The sequence below is a fragment of the Nesoenas mayeri genome, assembly GCF_963082525.1.
Source record: "Nesoenas mayeri genome assembly, chromosome: 3".
Taxonomy (NCBI): Eukaryota; Metazoa; Chordata; class Aves; order Columbiformes; family Columbidae; genus Nesoenas; species Nesoenas mayeri.
In genome coordinates, this window is record NC_137544.1 from 18,291,807 (window position 1) to 18,315,552 (window position 23,746).

Genomic DNA, 23,746 nt, shown 5'->3' on the forward strand with positions numbered 1-23,746 from the left:
CATTAGGAGCAGATATATTCAGAATATGCTGATATTTCATATGGTATCCATATCATTACAGGGCATGGCTTCTCAGTTTATCCTGTGAATGCCCCAGGGCCATCCTTTGCCTGTCAGCTGTGCCTGGTCCTTTCAAGGCGGGAAGACTCTGAAAGCATCCATATGGCATACAGTGTGTGTGGGGGGGTTTAGATGGACACAACTGGACTAATAAATATCAGTTGATAGAAGACCATGAGCAGAGGAGGAAAAAGCACATGCTTTATTTGCTTCTGAGGCCTATAATTAGAGTGTCTACAAGTGACACAGGGAGAATTTTCTGCCACATCCTTGCACAGAATTTTAAACTTCGTAAACTGGCCCAGAGCTCATTATCTTCTTATCAACTTCCTCTTTTTCACCTTTTTACTGAATGCATATCTTCTTAGTCCACAAGTAGGTATCTATGATTTAGGCTATAATTTCCAGCAAAAAATATGTTCATCTAGCTAATCAGAATATGACTTCAACAAATTTGTTCACAGGTATAATATGATACTGGAAGAAAGCTCCCTTTCTAGCAGAAAATGACACACACGTTTTATATGCTGTACATACGTCACTCTTGCCATCAGTTCCCAACAGCCCAGTGAGTGGAAATCACCACATGGATCTTTAACAAAGAAGAGTATATTGCTATCTGACTGAAGCCCCTCAGGATTTGTTTGTGAAGGAGCTCCAAATAATGACTAACCCCTTCTGGAGGTCCCACTAAGACAATACAGGACTGTTGTGTAATTTAGCTGAAAAAAAGAGATAAATTTTCTTAATCAAAGAAAATAATGTTTTAAACAGAAGCAGCCTTAGAAAACCAAGTTAAGTCCTTTTCTGTATGTCAGTTGAAATGAACACCATCTCCCTTGGAGATTCAGCAGGAGAAAACCCACTTTCAGGAGGCATCAGGCAGTTTCCCTGGGGGCTCAGGCTGTGCTGGGGTTGACTGAGGCACCTAGCAGTGGCAAAGGGGGTTCTTGACCCGGGGCATTACCAACTTTGCAAAGCCCTCCAACAATACCAGCTCAGAGTTTGGAGCCAGACAAATGACTAACAAAGAATAAACTATCATGTTTCAGCAGATTAATGTCAAGCAGAAAGTCCCACAGGTTGCTGAGAATCAAGGCAAAGCTGAATTTGCTCAGTGTCTTGAATGCAGGTTCAGGTGGAGCAGAGCATAAACACAAGCACCAGTAAAAAGCAAAAATAACAAAAAGAGGTGAAAAGCCCAGAGCTGAGAGCATCTAGAAAGCTAAATGAAGGCCTCCAGTGTACATAGGATATTTAATTTGCTAATTGATCAATTTACTTTAAACTAGATAAGGAAAGCATTATTATTTCTCACATGATGGACACAATCCTACATAGGCAAAGATCCCATGGGTAAATATAGCTTTTCATAACCCCTTTAGTCTGTATTGCTTTCATTATTTATATACCATTCAAACAGATCAGGTCCTCCCCGAACATGCAACCTCTGTAACACCTCCCATCCAACTTTTCTTGTGATTATGACAATAATTTGTATGGCTGCAGTGTATTCCTGGTTTTTGAGGCTCTTTAATCTGCTAGGCAACAGCGTGCCATGGGGGTCACAGAGCAGGGAAGATGTTGTGGTGCTGCAGGGCAGCCCAGTGGGATGCACCTACCAGGGCCCCAAAGGTCCTGCTCCACCCTGTGACCCAAAGGGCCGGATTCAGCTGTCACACCAGACAGCTGGTACAACTTCTGTGGGTTGACAGGACCTTAGTTGCTTAGATGAAAAGTAAGTTAATAAATTGCAGTAATGAAGAAAGAAATCTGTCATCTAGTTTTTATTGCTTAACCCAGTGAAACAGCTACACCGGTGCAGCTACATCATTTTACACAGACTGAGGATCTGACCATTCATTCAGTATAATTTAGCAATATTCCAACCTCTTATTCAGCAGAATGTAGTCTGAGGTGACCTTTTGCACAAACCTCCAAAGGCCACAGAAACTGAATACTTCCTAAGCTGACCATCTGACTTATCCTTGTGAAAAGTTACTCTGTATTAGAAGGTCAAAAGAAAAAGAAAAGAAAAGACTCCTCAGCAGGGAGCTGCCCTTTGGGATGTTAGGTAATTTAAATTAACTGGCATCATGCTGAGTAGCTTACATTTCTATATCTGTATGTGAGTGGGAACAGCTAAGGTCAAAGGGTCAGCCTCTTCTTCAGCAGGAAGATATCCCTTTCCTGCCCCTTCCTCACTGAGCATGATGCTGAACATCAGCGGTTTCTTTTGGGATCTACTCCTGCATTCTGCATGTAATGGCAGAAAAAATGAAATGCTAGTGCAACAACTAAAGTTAAAATAGAATCCTCTTTCCCCTGACTGTAACCTTCCAGGATTTCTTGTCAGAGTTGCTCAGCATCCTCACATTTTCGCTAAAGATATAATGCTTCACCCCTAGAGGCAGGAGTTTTTATAGGAAAGCTAGCATTAACTTGTGCAGTTACTTGAATGGGGAAGTTTGTAGTAAATGGGTAGAAGAGAAGCTATTAGGAACTTGTTTAAACATACGACCTCTAGCTATTAAATTAGAAAAAAAAAAAAAACAACCAAAAAGTGAAATAATATTTCTGCTAACAGTACAGTGGGAGTTTAAATGGTCTTGTAGCCTATCCTTCCAGCTCCAGGAGCCAGAGTCTCTGGCACTATGTCAAGCTTTCTCTGTGACATTGAGTTTCTGCAGGCTTTGCCCATTATCGGTAAAATGGAAGAAATAATAATTCAAAGGGATTTTGAAAAAATTCAGTTTTGGAAAAGTACTTTGACACTTATGTATAAAATCATCATACTGCTTCAGGAGTATAAGAAGCAGTTCCAAAGGTTTTGTTCTCACTCAGATGGAGAGGTTGTTTTGTTTAAATTCAATTCAGTGTGATTCAATTGGGTTCAGTTTTGTTCCCATCAACAGTGTTCCCTGCCTAGAAGAGTTTTTTTGCATGTTTTTTTCCTTACCTTTCTTCTTTCCTGTAGGAGAGGAAGGGGGAGAGTTTGCATGGAACTTATGATATTTGGTATTTTATTTTATTTTACTTTATGTATGTATGATGTTTTATGCATTTTACTAGGGACAATGAAGCTACAAAAAAACCATCTTTCAATTGGAAAGAACGACAGGTCAATATTCCAAGCCAGTTTCAGTTAAGTTTGTGATGTTTCATTTCTCATTCATTCATTCATTCATTTATTGAAAATACCAGTGAGAAACACAGAAGTTACTAAAACATTTTTAGAAGAACAGAGGTATTATTAGAGCTCATGAGTTAGCCACAAAACTCAGTTGATTCTTTACATAGATTTTGTAATTTTAAAAAATTCTGTTAAAATTTTCTCAAATTATTCTTGTTTCAATACACTGCCTGAGATCACTCAATGCAATATTGCAACTCATTGTGCTTTTCAGGCTTTTGAAATTACTTAGTTCCATTTGATATTTCACACCATGTCAGAGGTGTCTGTTATCTCACTGTAACACAGTCCTGCCATGTCTCGTTGCATAATGAAACTCTTGCATACCAACTAAATCAGTTAATGGATATATTACTGATAAGATTATTAATAGAAGAACAGGCCAAACTGATTCAGAGGTGTTAGCATATCTCTAAACAGAAGATTGAGTTAGAGACCAAAGGCAGAACTGTTTATTTGTGTAATTGCCCTATCATTGAACTGTTGACTAGTAGTTTTTTGTAAACCAAGAAATCTTCACATTATTCTTGCCAAACTGAACTCAAGAAAATGTGCCATAGACTTCAAAATGCTGTATAAATTAGGATTACAGACAGTAACCAACTGCAAATGGAACTGGGGGAGAGGGAACTGACGTTTGATGCACAACAACAATATCTGAAAATATCACAATATCTAAAGCCACTTGTGCCAATCAGCTGTATTACCCTGATAGTCAATAAGTTGAAGGCTGATTCAGCTTACCTGTTTCTGACAGCTATTGTGGAGATGAGGGGAATCACCCTCCAGGGTTACTTGTTTCTTTCTTTTAATTATTAGATAAGCCTTGAGTGGCTAGTTTAGATTCAGACAAATAAACCTGTATATAAATTCCACCCTTTACAGCAGGAAACTATCCACTAAACACTCTTCTGTCCTGTAGACAAATGCCTATATAGATCAGGGAGAGGCAGACCTAGATTGACTTTCGCAAGGAGACTAAGCCACAGCAGAGAAGGCATGTGAGCACAACTACTGCTTAGCTGGGACATCCTGGAAAATTAGGTGAGAGTTTGCTTTCCTAGCCTGACCTGAAATCCATTACAAGATTTCTTCACTGCCGTTGTTATCCACTCTTGCTAGATTAGCAAGATGCAGGACCATGCTTCAGTCATATCTTTTTATAGGATAGATGGAACCTAAATTTGTGACCCACCAGATTTACACGAGTAAGGTAGTATTGAAAACTGCTTTGTTTTCCAGTGTTTGTTACTGATTTTGATATTGTCAGATTATAACTTATTTTCTAACCAAAGTGTATCTGCTGAATTGTCCTTGTGTGACAATCAGCCCTTGAGAGATGTTTAAACCTTCATTGAGTGTGTGGCCTTTTGGCCAAAGACAACTGATTTCATTTTATGTGATGTTAGACCTGTGTACTTGAGGACTAAGATGAAGCCTGAGAATAACAGTAACTCAGTTCAGATAATGCCATCACAGACAGAACAGCTGCCAGCAATTGCCAGATGATCATACTGAAGTTCCTATCTTGATTTGTAGATGAAAAGAGCTAAGATAAGTGTCTGAAATGTTTATGTAAACCATCACAGGGATCTAAAAGCAAATCTGATAGCCAGACTGTGCTCAGACACAGTGCTAACAGCCCATCTGAAGCCATTAGCAGATTACTTTTACCTGATCATTGCATCATGGTATTAAAATACAATTAATCAACCTTCTAACACTTCTTTTTGCTTGTTTGTTTTGTTTTGGTCGGAGAACAACACTTTTCCTGGAAGTCTATCCAAATCCTAGCATGGTGGGAACTCTCTAGTTTAACTCGAATTAATTGCTATCACAAAGTTTCAGCCATCCAGCCATCACTAAGGTGCACTGTTAGAATGCAAGTCTGTGTATTTTTCTGTAATTGTCATGTGTGTGGTAGCAGGAATTAAGTTATAGAGTTGTTGCAGTCACACTGTGGCCATAAGGGCCACATAAGTCAACCATTAATGAAGGGGCTTTACTGTTCACCTCATCTTACTGTCTCACAACACCTTTCCCTTGGAACTTCATAGATAGGTGGTTAATATGTATTAATTACCTTGCTATAAAAGTCCTCTCTCTTTTCTTGCCCCTTTTCAAGGGAGTTTAGAAAACACTTTGAAAAGGTTGAGTGAAATCTAAATGAATGTGAATATTAAAACAAAAAATCTTCAGTTTTCTCTTTTGGCAGTTTTTAAAGGTTATTTAATTTTAATTGTTGTAAAAAAAAAAAAAAATAAATCGATGAAAATTACTTTCTCCAAAGCAAAAATGGCAGGAGTGATCCTTCCATTTCACTGTACGGGATATTGAAATAATCTCTTCATATCAGCTATGTCAGTTGCGGAGAACTAAACAAGAAAAAGCACACATGATGATGAAAGGTAATTGCTTCTTACCACTAATCTCCAGTTTAGACAATTTTTATGCATTACTATGGGGCACATGCAACTTTTTGATTTACTACCAATGAGTCCTGTAGTACTAAAGAAAAAAACTACTCACATGCAAAAGGGGCACACATTACACAGACACCTAAACTTTGTCTATACTTATATGCAACTAATTAAAATCCCAGTACCGGTACACAGCAATTTCTTTAGCTCTTTTCCATTATTTGTTATATTAACTGTGCTATTCACTATATACAGTAGAAGCGGATAGGTAAAGCAGTGGATGTGGTCTACCTTAACTTCAGTAAAGCATTTAACACAGTCTCCCACAGCATCCTGGCAGCTAAACTGAGCAAATGTGGTCTGGATGATTAGGTAGTGAGGTGGACTGTGAACTGGCTGAAGAAAAGAAACCAGAGAGTCGTAATCAATGGGGCGGAGTCTAGTTGGAGGCCTGTATCTAGTGGAGTGCCTCAAGGGTTGGTACTGGGACCAGTACTATTCAATATATGCATAAACGTCTTGCATGAGGGAATAGACTGTATTATCAGCAAGTTTGCTGATGACACGAAGCTGGGAAGAGTGGCTGACACGCCAGAAGGCTGTGCTGCCATCCAGAGACCTGGACAGGCTGGAGAGTTGAGCAGGGAAAAATTTAATGAAATATAACAAGGACAAGTGTAGAGTCTTGCATCTGGATAGGAACAACCTCAGGCTCCAGTACAAATTGGGGAACAACATGTTGGAGAGCAGCATAGAGGAAAGGGACCTGGGGGTCCTGGTGGACAGCACGATGACCATGAGCCAGCACTGTGCCCTTGTGGCCAGGAAGGCCAATGGCATCCTGGGGTGTATTAGAAAGGGGGTGGTTAGTAGGTCCAGAGAGGTTTTCCTTCCCCGCTACTCTGTGCTGGTGAGACCACACCTGGAATATTGTGTCCAGTTCTGGGCCCCTCAGTTCAGGAAGGACAGGGAACTGCTGGAAAGAGTCCATCACAGAGCCAGGAAGATGATTAAGGGAGTGGAGCATGTCCCTTATGAGGAAAGACTGAGGGAACTGGGTGTCTTTAGCTTGGAGGAGACTGAGGAGTGACCTCATTAATCTTTATAAATATGTAAAGGGTGAGTGTCACAAGGATGAAGCCAGGCTCTTCTTGGTGACAACCAGTGATAAGACACAGGGCAATGGGTTCAAACTGGAACACAGGAGGTTCCACTTAAGTATGAGAAGAAACTTCTTCTCAGTGAGGGTGCCAGAGCACTGGAACAGGCTGCCCAGGGAGGTTGTTGAGTCTCCTACTCTGCAGACATTCAAAACCCACCTGGACACATTACTGTGTAGCCTCATCTAGGTGTTCCTGCTCCAGCAGGGGGGTTGGACTAGTGATCTTTTGAGGTCCCTTCCAATCCCTAACATTCTGTGATTCTGTGTGATTCTGTGAAGCGCTTGTAGTGCGAGTGTATTACTTGACATGCAAAGCACTAGTGGAATCAAATACTATCCAGAACAGCAGACAGATTGTCACGTATACAAGAGACTGTACATCCACTGAATTTGAAGAAATTACACTCCCCAATAGAGAATCCAGTCACTCAGTAATTTTTGAACTGATTTTTCTTTTCAGTTTTATCTGCAATAGGGAAGGTTTGATCCTTTCAGAACTTGAAAACATACCTTATTGTAATAAAAATGATATCACTGTACGTGTTTGCCATCCTTTCACTCCAAATGGGAGTGCAGCTCTTCTGTACAGCTGTGCTTACCAGAAGAATTATAGGTTCATTACGAATTACTGTCACAAATAACATTTTTTGAAGGAAGATATGGACAGTATATTGATGAATGTACATATGACTGCACATATAAAGGGAAAGACACACAAACATGTTGCAAAGGCTTTGCAATTACAATTGACCTGCATGTGGATTTAAGATATGCTTGCTGATGAATCAAAGCCAAATGTGCATATAAGTTAAAGCTAACTTATAGCCACAAAAGATGTAGCCCCACAAGCCCATATGGAGATGTGCTGCCCATGAAAAGTTTTCCTTAACAGTGAACATTTTGCTATGTTCTTACAGAGGAAATTGTGGTACACAGAGGAAATAATAAGTAGAGAAAATAAGTGCTCTTGTAATCTGAGTGTTCATCTATACCTAAAGTCTCTGCCCTGCTATTCCCAGAAGTACTGCACTGTTTCTTTCTTTTCATATTAAAAAAATACCAAACCCCAAAAAACTCTGCACAGAGGATGAAAAGTATGAAAAATAAATGATTAAAGTCAGTGTCATAATCAGGAAATTATATTTTGAACAGGTACTGTGTATCTCAGGTATGAAATATATCCCAAATGGCAGCATGGTTTGAAAAATTCTTTCCCACCTATCAAAATATTAATCAGTTACAGTAAATTGGTGTAAATGGCAGGAGAATATGCAAGCTTTGTTTCAGGCAGTCTGGACCTATATAGCACTGAAGAGGCTGATGGATTTTTCAGTGGGTACTTTACCTTTTTTATATTTGAAGATTTTTGACCATGTATTTCTGTTTCCTCATCTGACCCTTTTTTCATTCTGATTCATATAGAAATACTCATCCTTTGGAGGCCAGTCCTCCTAGGACAGATCCTGTCTTCTCCATTTTTTCCTCCCAGGAATACTCCTAACAAGTAACAGGCGCTTGTCTTAACTTTGTTGTGTTTCCTGGGAGGGCAAGGGCTTGCACTGGGAGTTTCTCCCATCTTTCTCACATGTATGTTACTCTGTGTGTGTGTATTTTGTTGAACATATGTGGGTTTGAGAGATCAGAGGCCCTTTTCCCCACTCTCTATTTGTGAGCAAACTACTTTGACAAAAATCGTGGGCATGAAGGAGGGGGTAGGAGATATAGAAATGCATCAGGAGTTACTTTGGTAGCCTGCATGTGTATGGGGTGTGGGTGTATGTGTTACAGCATGGTTTTATTCGTACCACTTCTCAGCATCTGAGTGAACCATCAGCTTCAGTAGAAATTGCACATGCACATGAACTCAAGTGATCAGTTCTGAAGAAGCCATGTATTGCTTGTTTAAGCAAAGTAGAGCCTTTTGGCATAACATGTAAGATTTGGCTTCTCTTTGCAGAAGGTGAGTCAATTGGAAAAATTGAATGCTAACAGTATTTTGAGAACTAAGCCTTGTATAGGGACTTGTTCTGAATGAGAATGAAATGTGCAGTCAATGTTTACACAGACACTCAGAATTCCTACTTGGCAGTTCATTTGCCCGAAGCAGCAGTCAAAATAACAATACAAGAGAAGACCTGATCTTTTGGAAAATAGTTGGGATATTCTGTAATCCATCTACCTAAATGTTTCAATGTTCTGTTAACCAAGGGGGAATACATGTCTGGATCACAACCCTCACACCTCACCAGCCCATTGCAAATTCGATTATGTAGATGTAGTTAGCTTAAGCAGATATTGCAGTTGAGTGACTGACTATATTCAAATGAAAAAAAAAAAAAAAGCTCTGCTCCCCTCTAAATTTCTCCTAGTGATACTTTTCCTAATCAAGGTAGTAATGGAAATGCTGAGCCATCAGGAAATAGGAAAGGAGGCCTAAATGGAGAAAGTGAGGAGAAAGGAAAAGCAAACATAAATTTGGGAACCCTGAAGATGCAGGGTTATGATTCAATTCTTGGACACCTCTTCTGCTATATAATCTGAGGGTATAACCCGTTATTGCAGGGGTGAAAACAAGTCTAGAAATCCAGTGGATAGACAGAAAAAATTTACTGCTGGTTATACAAATCTAAAACTAGATTCATATCAGATTTATAGTTGTTCAACCCAAAGTAACAAGTATAGTTACACAGTTGTAACTATGGTAGTATTTCAATTAAAAAAAAAATAAAATATATTCCACTTGTGTCACTGATTTTCAAACAGCTGTTTCTGTTTAGGAAGAGACTGTTGCATACTGCCTGCTATTTTCACAGTAATTAATTTGTACATGTTAGAATAATTTGGGCATGTACAGCTCAAAGACACAAATATTTGCAGTTATAAATTCATTAATATTCCTGGGGCAAAATTTCAGAAAGTTGTGAAACACCTTCTTGTTTAACATGTGCACTGAAATACGTCATGGAGAGGAGTGTCAGGAATATGGACGGGTCAATTTGAAACTATTGTACAGCCCATGTAAGAGAGCAGGGCTCCACTGACTTGTGAGAATATGGCCTTTTATACCCATAGATCATTCGCAAATCTCAGTAGATGCATCCTGAGAAACAACCTACAATATTTCTTTTTGCTTCCCATCAAGAGTGGTCAGTTCTGTAATCTTTGCCTATCAGAGTAAATCCTTAGTTCCTTTTATTTGAGTATCCCAAATGCATTGCAGAATCTTATTCCCATAGCAGCCTGTGCAGCAGGTAAGCATCATATATATTCTATAGAAGCATGGTGTGACAAAATAAGTTAATTTCATGATTCTGCACAAGAACTTGGAGGTAATGCTGAGAGCAACTCTGCGTTTCTTGTGCCCCAGCTTAGTGTCTTGCTTTACGTAGTTCCTATGGGCTCACTTGGTGGAGTGAGACAAGAAACATTTTTATACAAAACATAGTTTGTTCCTAGTCCATATTGAATGAAGCGAAGGACTTGCTTGTTACTTTTCACAAAGAAATCACCCCATTCCAGAAAAGTAGCATTTTGGAGAACTCCATCCCCAAACCAGGACTTCAGCCAGTGAAAGCTGGAAATGCTAAGTTCAGGCTTTGTTGAGCTGAACTCTCCTGATCAAAGAGCACTTCCATGGAAACCCCCAGCCAGTGCTACTGGAGTGGAACTGCACTATGGCAGGCATGTCAGTTCTGAGCCAGCCAGCATGTCCCCAGCTTGTGGCTAATTCCTCTGTCTTCCCATCTGAGCTTGAGGGAAACACAATTCTGTTCCCGTCATTTCAAGTTCCTCTCCCGGTGGTTATTTCACTGCTAAGAACCATCATTATGGTCCATGATGGCATTTATGTATTTAAAAATTAGAATAGATTTAGTTTAGATGGGTATAAGATTAATATGGTTATTATTAAGCACTTTTACAAATCAAATAACTCATGATGTAGTATGCTAAATTGAAATAATATAGCTGACAACTGGGCAAAGAAATAAACTGCAAAGTACATGAACTTCCCAAACAATTTCACATGTAAAAATTAAAGAGCATGAAAAGATGAGAAGGCAGATCTGCAAAGGACTGGACATCACTAACAATGTCCATAGTTTTGTACATGTACTGTGTTGGTATCTTCCAAACTTCTCCAGTCTTGCTTAAGTAAGGCAAGAAGCAGTGCACTCCCAAGCACTGCCATGTTTTTATGACATTTATTTAGAAGCTGAAGTATTTCTTAATACAATTAAGAACCCACAATTTGTCATCAATGCAGAATAGTTCTTCACTTCTTCACTTGGTTAAGTAAGGGGAAAAAAGTGTGAACTTGATCAACTAATTTATTTTGGGAAAAGTTGTCTGTTTAAATGGTCAGCTTAGACAAGACACAATTAGAACTACGTTGGTCTTTTCTCTTTACTTCCCTTTTCCCATGAGTGTATTTATGAATCTCAAGAGGGATGTTTTTTGTCCTGTTAGCCTTAATTGCATGTTGTTTAGCTCAATGTTTTAAACAAAAAGCTCTCTCCAGAATGGCTGAATTTATGGATCTCAAGTTTCTGTAAGGATGAACAGTTCTTGCTCTTAGTTGTCTCTTTATAGATGTGAACCTTTTTGGATCAGCTACATTTTAACCTACAAAAGGGGAAATCTGACCTTGTAACTAAGGGGAAAATAACCCAAATGACCACTCCAGCAAAAGCAGGAAAATATTTTAAAAACACAGAAGTAGAATCCAAGCTTAAGTATCATTTTCTATCACTTTAATTTCATAATTCAGCCTAAGTATGATTCATAAATTAAAGTAATAAAAAGCAGGACAACATCTGTTCTACACTATGTGAATAGGAGAGAATTTGGACATTTGAGAAGTTGTTATGCAGACATTACATTCTACATGGGAACATACGAGGAGTGTTTACGGTAAAAATAACTTCTGATGCCTACTTGTATTTCTTTTTAAATGTACACATATGCCTTTAGATTTTTGTACACAAGTACTATATCTTTTATTCTAAATTTAATTTTGAAATTAGACTAAAATAAATGGATGAAGGCATGAAAAAAGATCCAGGTGTATGCTTTTATTTTTAAAATATTTTCATGTATCATTTAATGAAATAGCTTTCACATATTCCCACTGTAGCTCCCCGATTAAAAATCCAGGCTTCTTCTATGTAATTCAGATAATACATGCAAGAAATATGTCCCAACCTGGCACCGATTTTTAAAGCTTCCCAACCTTATATTTGTTGCAATGTTAACCACTAATTATTGCTACTAATAAAATCCCATGGTACATTGATTTATAAGTAAGGATTGCTTAATTCAAGATCAAAGCCAAACCTTTTTATTCATACTTAAGAGATGAAGGATGTAATTGAGTTCATATATGGGCTGTTAAGTAACTTGCATATTTACCTCATGATTAAAACTGCTTCCTGAGCTGGTGTGCTAGCTCTTTCATCCCGGGGTATGAAGTTCAAACAGTAACACTACTGAAAGAGAGCTATAAAGAGGGATAGATTGGGAATCCCTGCATCCTGATTACCCAAGATAAGAAGGTACTTGGGAGTGGAAGTAAAGGTGGTGAGAGCTAAATTAGCTGTCTTTGAGATAAAAAGTTAATTTCCTTAGGAGAAGAGCCTAGCTAAGCAACTATCCCTTTTAAAGCTAAATGTTCACAGTTAAAGGAGCAGACAGCTTTACGTTTACTGGAGGTAATCATTCATGGTTCTGGTGGTTGCCTCTACAGAGAGGATGGTAGGCAGTGGTATATACAAACACCTTGAGAGATAAACATCTGAACAAGAATGCAGTCCTGTAAAGCAGTGGGCACTGCAAGAGAAAAACAAAAAAATGAAATAATATATGCAAAAAACCTGCTTTTACCATGAAGCTAAAAATATGCAAGATTTTCTTATGGAGGTACGGAAATGATTGTAGCTGATCAGAGCAGTGGCTCGCAGAAATGCCCATTAATTGCTACCCAGATTGCTCAGCATAAGTGATCAAATGCATGTGCAGCTGATAGATCTGCACAGAAACATTTTGCACGCATGCTGCAAAATTCAAACCCTGAATATCAAAACTTATTGTAAATACTTTACTCTGATTTAAACAATGCATTTGTCTTGGGAAGCAACTGTTGTTTACTGTTAGATTGATTTCAATTTTGAGGAAGAAACCTATTTATGATTGATGTTATCAGTAGTTAGCTATGCAACCTTGTGCGTGCTTAAAAAGCCCTTCATATTATGGTATGTCTTCATATACAGTACAAGAAAGGAAAAGGCAAGGACACTTGCAAGCATTCGTGTCAGATAGTATTTTTTCTCTGAACATTGCCCTTTCTCTCTGATCTGAAATGCCTTCATACAGATGGGATGAGCAGGAAGGCTAAGGGAGTATTCCAGGAACAGTACAAGACATTTACACGCACTGGCTTAAATTTAGACTTCAGCCTTGAGGAACCCAAATATTAGAGAGTGGTTTCAAACACCATTGCATCCTTTATCCTCCCTTGTTTCTCCACCATCTCCAGCTCCTCCAAAAAGTCTCAAACCCCTTATCCATCCCAGTTTTCTCCAGTCCTTCCAAGAGGACCTGGCTGGGAGCTGTGCCAGGAGCATCCCAGGGTGGGGAGGGCTTCCCCCTGCACTGGCATGCAGGCTTGCATGTAGTGGGGTGCCTGGGAGTTCCCACAGTGGACAGCCCCTTGGCTGCGGTGCTAGCTCCAGTGCCTCTCTTTCCTTTGGTCACTGAGTTCTTTTGAGGGGTTTTTCACCTAGGTCAGAGACAAATGCATTGATCAAAGCGTACTGACTCGTATCTTAGGAAACATGCCCACAAGCTTACTTTCAAAGTCATGGAGGCTTCATTTATTAAAAAAAAAAAAAAAAAAAAGTATAAGAAAGAGTGTATAATTTTCTTTTATTTTCTTTGTGTTTGATAAAACAAAAGCATCCTAATCTGTGTTGAAACCCAGCATTTTTACATTGCCATTTTAGCTTTCACTGGGATGCTGTTCCTCTTCTAAACACCATGGTATAACTCTATGGACATTTGCCTGAATAGAGGCTTCATGCCCTGTCATGTTTTAGAACATAATTTTTTTTCAGTCATCTAATTATGCAAACTGGTTCATTATAAGCAACACTAAGGTGTTAATTCAATTCCTCCTTGTGATTTTTTTTTCAAGCTTGTTTACCTGTGAAGCCATGTGTAGCTAAAGAAAATCCCCACAGCAAGTGGTGGACGATAGAGGGAGAAGAGGCCTCACTACTGCATTTCTTTAAGCTTTAGTCCGAAATCTCCAAGCCCCTTAGGTTTAATTATCGTGTGCAGTCTAGTGTTGAATAGGAAAAAGGGACTGTAGCATGAAGGAAAGATTTTCACACTGATACTCACAAAAGAACAGGAGCATTAAATGAAAAAAAAAAATGTTCTAAGGTTCTAAATGCATTTGAAATGAATAAAAGGGAAATAACTAGCAGGGACCAAGCACATTATGAATGGAATTATAAATATTGAGTATTTATACATCTCTCCAACATGAAATGCATTTTTTGTTTTATTGCAGCAGAATAAATAAGCCTGAAGTGTACAAGTTAGAGTTTTTCAAGCTTTCTTGGGCCTTTTCTTTACCTCATTCCAAGTTAGGTTACTGGCTTAAAAGAACTCAAAAGGTGAAAAAGACCTCACGCTATTATTCACTTTAGCACATGTGTGACCTGAAGAGGATTAAGGGTTTGTTCAATCTCTATTCATAGTATTCTTAAAGAGTTTTCAAAGGACCTTTTAAACAAAGGTTGCCAAACAAAGCACTTCTTTTGTTGCTACTTAGCTAAGGCCTATTGTCAATTAATAAGCAGGCTTTCACTTCAGTGTAATTGGGGCTTTCAATTCTAATTATGTTGCATACATATAGAAAATGTGAATGTAATATTAATAACAAAATAAATTTGTACATATATGTGCGTGTGTGTGTACACATATATACACACCCTCCACAAACACACAAATCACCATGTAACACTATACAATGCACTGTTACAACAGGTGCTATATTCTACCAAAGACTTGGCTGCATTTCAGTAGTACCTTTAGTTTGTATCTCCAGAAAATGCTTTGATGTTTTACAAATAGCCTATATAAATAATAATTACGGTTAAAGCTAGAGTAGGTACCATGGTTACATTTATTCCACACATCATATATTTTTAACATTTTTAATTAATTAAATTTAATTTTCTAGACCAAAATTTTCTTGAGGATTGACTTTCTAGCAAAGTTTGAATTAAAGTTGTTCCACTCCATTTTGATGACTTGAAAATGAATATGTTTGCTATTTTTTCAACCTTTTCCCAAACAAGCAGGTCTTGAGCTTCTAATAAACAGACTTGATCATAATAAAACAATCTTCTTTTAAAGTAGAAAGGAAATTATATGACCACATTATGAGATTTTGAAAAATCATACATTCTACTCATACACTGCAGTCACACCAGATATCTGGAACTCAGCATAAACACACTTAATTTTTATGCACTCACACATGTATGCTTACATATATATACACATTATACATATATCTCTGTGCACATGCAATATTGTATGTGGAGATAAGTAGACATACAGATAGATGTGGATATGTAGACTGATACATTCATAAGGGTTCTTGTGGAATTTTAACCCCATTAAATAAAAATATAATCTATTTATTATCAGAGGAGATATACATACAATACAGAAAGATTCTATCCTTATTTGCACAATTAATCTAGCTAAAAAGGGCAGCACGTAGCGGAAGTGGAATAAACTGACTGCCCGTGGAAACAAAAGTACCATGTGCAAGCATATGAGATTGTCCTAAGCTACAGCCTCAGCCACAGAGGATGGTGGGCTGCTTATCTACCAGATGTGGTAAAAGATACAGCTGCACTTTTTAATCACTGACAAGAAGCAAGCCAATGATCTGCAGGCACTTTGGTGCATCAAAGGCTCAGGGAGGGTGAACTGCAGAGAACTCCATGCAGACATGGCCTCAGTCTGGGTGGGGAGTCTGTACATTTTTTTTACTACAATCACAGCGTATGGCACCAAGTCATCCTGCACTAGCAGAGCGAAAGGAAATTTTCTCACCATGTACCCTTTTTCCTCTTCAGAAAATCTGCCTCTGAAAATTAAGGTTGGCTAAATGATTTTTTCCTTTCTTAGTCTGGACTCTGTAGTATAAACCTCATGTTTAAGTTTTTATGCAACTACTTCTAAGCTGCAGAAGTGAATTGTTATTTTTATCTCTAATTATTATTCATGATTTATTGTGTGTTAGAAGAATTCATAAAGCTTTGAAAAAGAAACTCATTACAGAAATCTTTGCTTTCTTTGTTTCAAATCTCTAAGAAGTTGGGTCTATTCCTGGGATCACACTATACTAATAGATATAGAGATTTTTATGCACACATACGCCATTACTGACATACATGTGTGTGTATAGTTCCTGTATTATATGCATAAATATGCAATATGCTAATGTGTTTTTTTTCAGAAGTCCATAAATTGATGATATAAAACCAGGACATATTTGTCATATATAGCCTCTGTATTAGAAGGGAGATATCTGTATTTGAGTGGTCCATACAGATGAACACTGCATGAACAGAGCCCTGTGTTTATACAGTTAGCCTAAAGCATTTATTAACATTTTAGTGAAACTCTAGTATATAATTCTGTTTGACTTCTTTGGTATGATGCAGCTCTCATAAACTGTAACTCTAGATATAATGCAACTTTGCCCTGAAGATTTTGAACCCATCAGAAGAGCACTGTTTCTGTATAACACTCTTGCTGAGTATACCAAAGTACTCAAATTGAGTATTAACCTGACAAAAATCCATAGTGCCTGTTTGGAGGCAGGCTGGACCAACAGATCACATGCTTCATCCATAAAAAAAAAATCGCCTTCCATAAATATTAATTTGTTTTTACTAAAATTAGAAGTCAAATATATTTTCTGCCTTAAGGATGGACTGAATTTCTTCTAGGTCTATGCACGTCCTAGTGTTAGGACTATCCCTGACAAATATGAATAGCAATAAATAATATAAGGTCATTTGCATTAAAAGATGACAAGATACTCTTGATATAGCTCTCACATCAGATCCAGAAATGAAATAGCTCTTACTCAAGAATTTGTGACACAACAGGTAGTAGCAATGCCCTATAGTTACTCTTTAGGATAAAAAAGCTTGAGTTAAAAATGTGTCAGCTTTTGGGGCACTGAGAATGGGTGTTCGGGCTGTATTCAAAGTTGACTCAGAAAAGTCACTTCTGACAGGAGATTAAGAAAAAAAAAGTGCTGAAAATTATTTCCTCCCATGTTGTGTTTACAGATCTTGCCCGGGAATGCCAGATGAAGCTTCTAAAAGCTAGAAATATGATGTAGTTCATGACATTTAAGCGAAAAAACTAAAAAATCTAAAGCTAGTTTTTTCAATGGGTCTGTAATCATATACATCAGCTCTATATACATCTCTACCTGCAGAGAGGGAAGGTTTGTATACATACAACCTTTGAGAATGTGGGAGCCATTAAGAACTGCAGCTCAGGTCAGGGAAAGGTCCAGTTAGCACAATATACCATATACAGCAGTATAAAAGAAAGAGCATTAAAAAAAGAGGAGTTACAGACTGATTCTTAGTAAATTAGATTTTGGTAATTGTTATGTGCAGGAATTTTTGAGCTAGATGATATATCTAGATTTTCATTTAAGAAATGAGTGGAAGATACATCTTCTGTGACATTTTCTTGCCTTTTCCCCCTCTTTTTGTGTGTTTAAATTTTGCAACCATGCCACAGTTAGTTCCATAACTCAGTGCATTCACTTTTCTTTTCTTTGCTTTCAACCTACCACCTGGGACCCCCTTAGTTTCTTACACCACTGCTCTCCAGTCACATTCTTCAAAATGCCAGGATTTTATTTAGCTATAGTATGTCTCTCAGTCACCTTTTTCATACCCTTTCTGGTTTTTCTCATATAGAAATCATTGTGCACCTTTGATCATCTTTGTTGCTTTTCCAATTGCTCCAATATCCTTTATGAAAGAGAATGGCCGGAGAGGCACATGTTGTGTGAGATGTAGGCAGAGTGTCTAAGGCAGTATAAAGACATGTTATCTTTTCTTTTTCTTTAAATGGCCAAATTTATATTTGCCTTTTTGGCTACACCTGAATACTGAGTCAAAGCTTTCAAGGATTTGTGTACCCCTGTCCTAGGCTAATTTACAGCAGTCATATATCTATGAGGAGGATTATTTCCTTCTCCTGCATGCATACATATTCATCTGCTATTTTGTTATTTAACCAAATGTTGCCTTGTTTTATTAACTGTCTTGTTAATTAACTACAACTGTCTAGAGTCAGCTATATATTTGACCATTCCAAGTACTTTTATATCATTTACAGTTTTATTAGCTCCTTATATGCTGTCTTTTATATACTATCTGCAAATACATTGAGTGGCATAGATCACAGCAAAGATGAGATTTCAGAAAGTGTAAAGCAAGTGTCCAAAGTGATTTTCTCTCCTCTCTGATGTTTTCTTTTTCTCTGTTGTAGCTCAAAGATAGAGAAGTCAAAGGCAGACTTCATCAAGTCCATTGTTTCATTGGATAAGAATCGAAAACAGTGCACTGAAGACCCAAATAAGGAAAATATGAAAAAATGGCTACGGGAAGTATCTTCAGTTTGGTTTTCTGAAAAACAAAACAAAGCCAAACAAAATAAGAAAATTCAAGACAAGTGTCTCTATTAATGGGGAAATATTTATGTAATTAGTTATTGCATTTTTTGGTGCATTATAGATTATAGACTTACAATTATTAAATAATTTGCAACAATCAAGAGGATTAATCTGCCCAGCTATCTAAACTTAGATTGAAGGCAGCAGTTTTCCTACCCATGTTTAATTGGTTTAAACGGAAGTGTACAATCAAGCCTTGCACGCAGGTTCTGTCAGTAGTTGGAGAGATGAACATCTAAAGGATGTTTCTGCCCATCCTAAAAGAGGTGTCCCAGAACAGCAGGATGAGTCACCATCTGGAGCAGTGCCCATCTTTCTCCATTGACTACAGAGAGCATTTAAACAACTAGCTAGGCTAGACATCTACCTTTTACATTATAACAGATAATTGAGATTAATCTTACCCCACATAACTTGATTGATTTAAACCTTGTTATAGCTACAGACTGAATTTTTGCAAGCACAAGTAGCTGTGTTGGTGGCTAAGGTAAAAGACATCTGCAGAATTTCTTATTTCAGAGCCATTTCCTCTGAAAATATTTCCAACAAGTCCTGGATCTTAAAGACTCACTTACATGGAAAAGTAAGCACAGCTGACAACTTTTCCATGTAAGTGGAAATGATGCCAGTTAAATTACATTGATAAACTCCACGTGGAAATTCTTATTTTACAATGAGAAGGGCTTCTAAGCTTCAGCTTTTTCCAGAGAAACATTAGCAAAATAAAACAAACAAAAAAAACCCAACCAAACAAAACAAACAAAAAAACCCCAAACCTCAACACATAAGGAAAAAATCCTTCAGCAAACAAATAACTTTTTACAACTCAGTGAAGATATTTGCTGATACAACTAGAGCATTTTGATTTATCATCTTACTTAAGACAGCCACTAAAGCCAAAATAAGTAAAAAGGAATATAAAATATAGTATAGTACTGTAAATAAGTATAACAAATTTAAGATTTTTTTACAGTCTGCTTTGCAATAAAACTCCAGTTGCGATTTTTTTTTTAGTTTTGGATGACTGATTTCATCCTTCTAGCAACCAACTTATGAGCTTATTTTACCTTAATGTGAGATTTTTAAATCCTTAATGGAGAGAATTTTACCTGTGACTTAATAAATTTGCCTCCCCATTAGAAGCTGGGAAGCGTTGGCAGCTGCTGTGACAAGCAGTACACATGTCAATTTAATTGCTACTCTGCCATTAGACTCTGGTACTCCAAAATGTTTAGGAATATAAATACCTTCCATTTCATGAGATGTACTTTGGTGGCCAGACACTTGGGAAAAAATTAAGGAGAATGGAGAAAAGAGATGGATATCGCTACTGCCTCAAGCCTTCTGTTTATGAAAACAGCCTTCCAACAGTCTGCAACTTGTCAGCATGGAGTCAAAGTAGGTTTTTCTAATCTACCCTTGTGATATATATTGGACATCAGTGCCAACATACACATGCTTTTCCAGCAGGCTTCTATAGATTATAGAGGGTATCTATGAGTTTTTGCCAGTTGTTTTTCTTTCCTGCAGCTGCCTTTCAGTTAATAATTACAGTTAAAAGAAGCACCTCCAACCCAAATATTTCACAGACTAAAAAGCCAGAGGTGTTAGATACCTGCAAAATAGTAATAATATCTGTTCCTGGCAGTGGAATAACCATTTCAAGAGGAAACAGGATGGTGTCTGAGCTGGCAGTGAGGCTTCAGTGGGTGGAGGTGAGGACTGCAGCAGCATCTCCCATCTCACCTTCCCTGAGCTCTCACGTGCTGCTGGTGGCTCTTGCAGGAGCCTGGGAAGTGCATGGCAATAGGCTTGAGCCAAAAGCTGGGCAAATTTTTTACTAACTGCAGCTGCAAAAGGGTTTTCAGGCTCCTGTCAGAACAGCCAGCAATAAGGGCAAGCTACCTGTTACCTCTAAAACGTTGCAGATGTTTTTCCTCGAGCTTGCAAGGAGAAAAACTTTGCATCCAGTTAAATCCCTTGCTGCCTCCGCTTCTCCTGCTTCGGCACCTGGCCAAACTTGTACTGTAGAAATAAGCTAGTCTGAGAGTGGCCACTGTGATAAATCGAGTCATGGATGCTGTGTTTGTTTTTTGAAGAAAATTACATATTATTTCTCATAAAGTCAACTCATAAACTATAGGAAGGAACACTGGAATGTCTCGAGTGTAGCCAACTGGCCAGCTTCCTTAGAAAATGTCAGCTCTTTATCCTTATATCTTCTTATTTATCCTCAAATAGAGGAATAATGCCTATTAAACAATTATATTAGCATGCAAGTGATCTGAGATGCCAATACATCATCAGGCACTCATGAGAGCAGTCTCTCCATGCACTGCTGTACAAATTCCAGGAGGAAATAGATTCCAGGAGGCTAAATACTGCTTGCAGGAATTACCCACTGACAAGAAGGCATTTGTTTGGCTCTTTCATTAGATAGTGTGTCACTGCACTGAATCATTTTTCTTGTCTTCCACATAGCTTTCCCTTTTGCACAAGACAAACTCCTGAGTCATCATTCGTTGTGGATGCAGAGATCCAGGCCCTTAGCCAGTAAACCAGTACGATTCCTTACACCAGAGCATTAATTTGCGTCCTGAGGTTCATTTCTTGACCCTTGGCTACCAAGCATAGCTACTTTCAGTGCTGTATATGTCAGTATTTTACTATTATTCTCTTTTATTTAGTTTGTTAGCTTGCATTCATATATTCATTATTTTATTGATTGTGTTTTCCATTAATTTATCATTATTCCTTCACTTTTGTCAGTAAAAAATAATCTGTTTTCACTCTTTAACATGACCCAAATATCCCATGGCTGAAGAAAATCCAAACTCTTTTGCACTGATTTCTCAGTCACGTAGGAAAGATGGTAAGAACCTGGTGGCTTAGACTCCTTTCCACTCTATTTATTGCAAAGAAATAACAATCACTGAAAAGAAGCCCTATAGGACCTATTTTATCAGTAGTAATTATTTCAGTAGAGGATGGAGAAGCCCTAATCAAAGATAAGGGATGGAATGTTTTAAGGGGAACAAAAGAGTATGGATGGAGGAAGTCCCTGGGAGATATTGCAGTTGAGTATTATATTGGAAGGAACAGGAAATAGGAACCTGACAGTGATGCTGGAGTGGGATGGTGAGAAGCAAAGCCCCTTCTCCCTCTTCTCTCTTTTCCTTCTACACCCTGTGGTTCATCTTGTGCTAGCAAATAGACAAAACATCCAAAATTTTAACTGAAGTAGTTAGAACAGGGATAATGATGTTTAGAAACCTAAATAAGATATTTTCCAGGGTTAAAAAGTTTTAGATATGACAACAGGCAGGTAAGGCTTGAGGAAATGGTATACAGAAAAGTAGAGGTATCTGGTGAAAACCAAAGAAGAATAATTGTAATGTTCTGATTTTAAACCTTTGTAACTTTGTTTTACCTAAAAGTCCTAAACTGTTTCTCTAATTTTTTATTTAACTCTATAGTAAAATAAAAAATGTAAACTATTTTTTTCACTCGAATTCAAATTCTACCACAATTTAAGAAAACTTAAGAAAATAAAAATTATCAAAGTTTACTCAAAATAGAGATTCCACCCTGAAAAAAAGAGAAGCTACAGAGATCTTCTAGGTATTCCATTATTTTTAATCATTTGGACATGAAAATCACTTAGAAAATACTGCTTTGAACAGCACTATAAAAATGAAAAAGAAAAATTGAAATAAATACAGGTAGACAGCCTTTTTACTTCCTCTTGTTACTGGAGCAAAGGACATTGAACTACAACTTAAAGGGGACATACCTAATATTGACAAAAGAATTGTTTCTTCTCTTGACAAGAAGCATTGTTAACTTGCAGGTTTTGTAACCAAAAAATACAGTTAAGACTGAGGCTTTGGGAGATTTTCTGTATCAGTCTGAAAACGGATTGAGAAAAAGCCACATTAAAGATCTGCCTGGAGAATTTGATTCAATCTGGGCATGAGCAGAAAGAAATTACCAGTATCTCCATTTATGATTGAAGTGGAATCTGATTAAGTGAACCCTCTAAGTGGTTGCTCACACTGGAGGTTAGAGGAATGGATAAGAGAATAACAAACATGAAATCTTTCCTGAAATGCTCTTTTTTAAAAAATAGTAAAAGCAATAGAACTTGTATGACTGACTCCCAAGTTAATTTGGAAAGCCTTAATTAGTGGCTATAAAGAAAAGTATTTTCCTGAGTAGGAAGAACATCAGTTGTTCAGCATTAAGGGAAAATCACTTTTTCTGTGATTCTTTACCACTGCTGTATTAAAATCCAAGTTTATTGGGAATGTTTCTCTCCATCTGTTCATAATGAATGGATACAGTATACGTGAATCTTGCAAAACTGCCAGTGAGTTGCCATTGGTTCATTTTCAAAGAATATGTCAAACCACGAGGTAAGGGGCAAAAAATGCTGTTAGCTGCTGTCTGAGCTGGAGAAATACACTGAAGGACAGAGTTTTGAATGGTAGAAGCCACTTAGTATAATCATAGTGTGATGAAAAGAAAATCTTTATTTGTCTTCTCAGTAGCCACCACTTGCATCTCTTTCCAGGGCTCCCAATACAGAATCTCTTCGACAGATCCTAAACATATGGATGTAATGAGTGCAGGAATAGACACTGCTGGTACAAATTAATCATGGGGACAATGTCCCACTGGAGCTCTGCAGTGCATAGCCTCTTCTTGCTTCCTTTCCTTCGAGGTTTACATTTATGTTTCTACAGACTGGGGACCAAAGAGGATTTTTATCTCTCCTAATTTTAATCATGTGGAAATTAGACATGTAATTTCATGCTTTATGGTCAAAGCAGACCAGCATCACTAGAGCATAGTTTATCCCAGCTGCCTTTGACATATGTCTTTGGATGGGACAAATACCCCTTTGTAGGTACCTGTGTCTGGTCATTAAGTATAGAGAGAGCCTTGATGAGTAGTTTAGGCTAGACATATTGCTTTTAGAAGAAAAAGCTAGGTGAGATGCATGGAACTCTGGCTTCAGTGATCAAGACCCGGTTACATGTTCAAGCTTTCTATTAGTAACAAGATTTCTAGGAGTCCTTCCATGCTGCTTCGAGTGTCAGGAGGCAGTAACAGAGAAG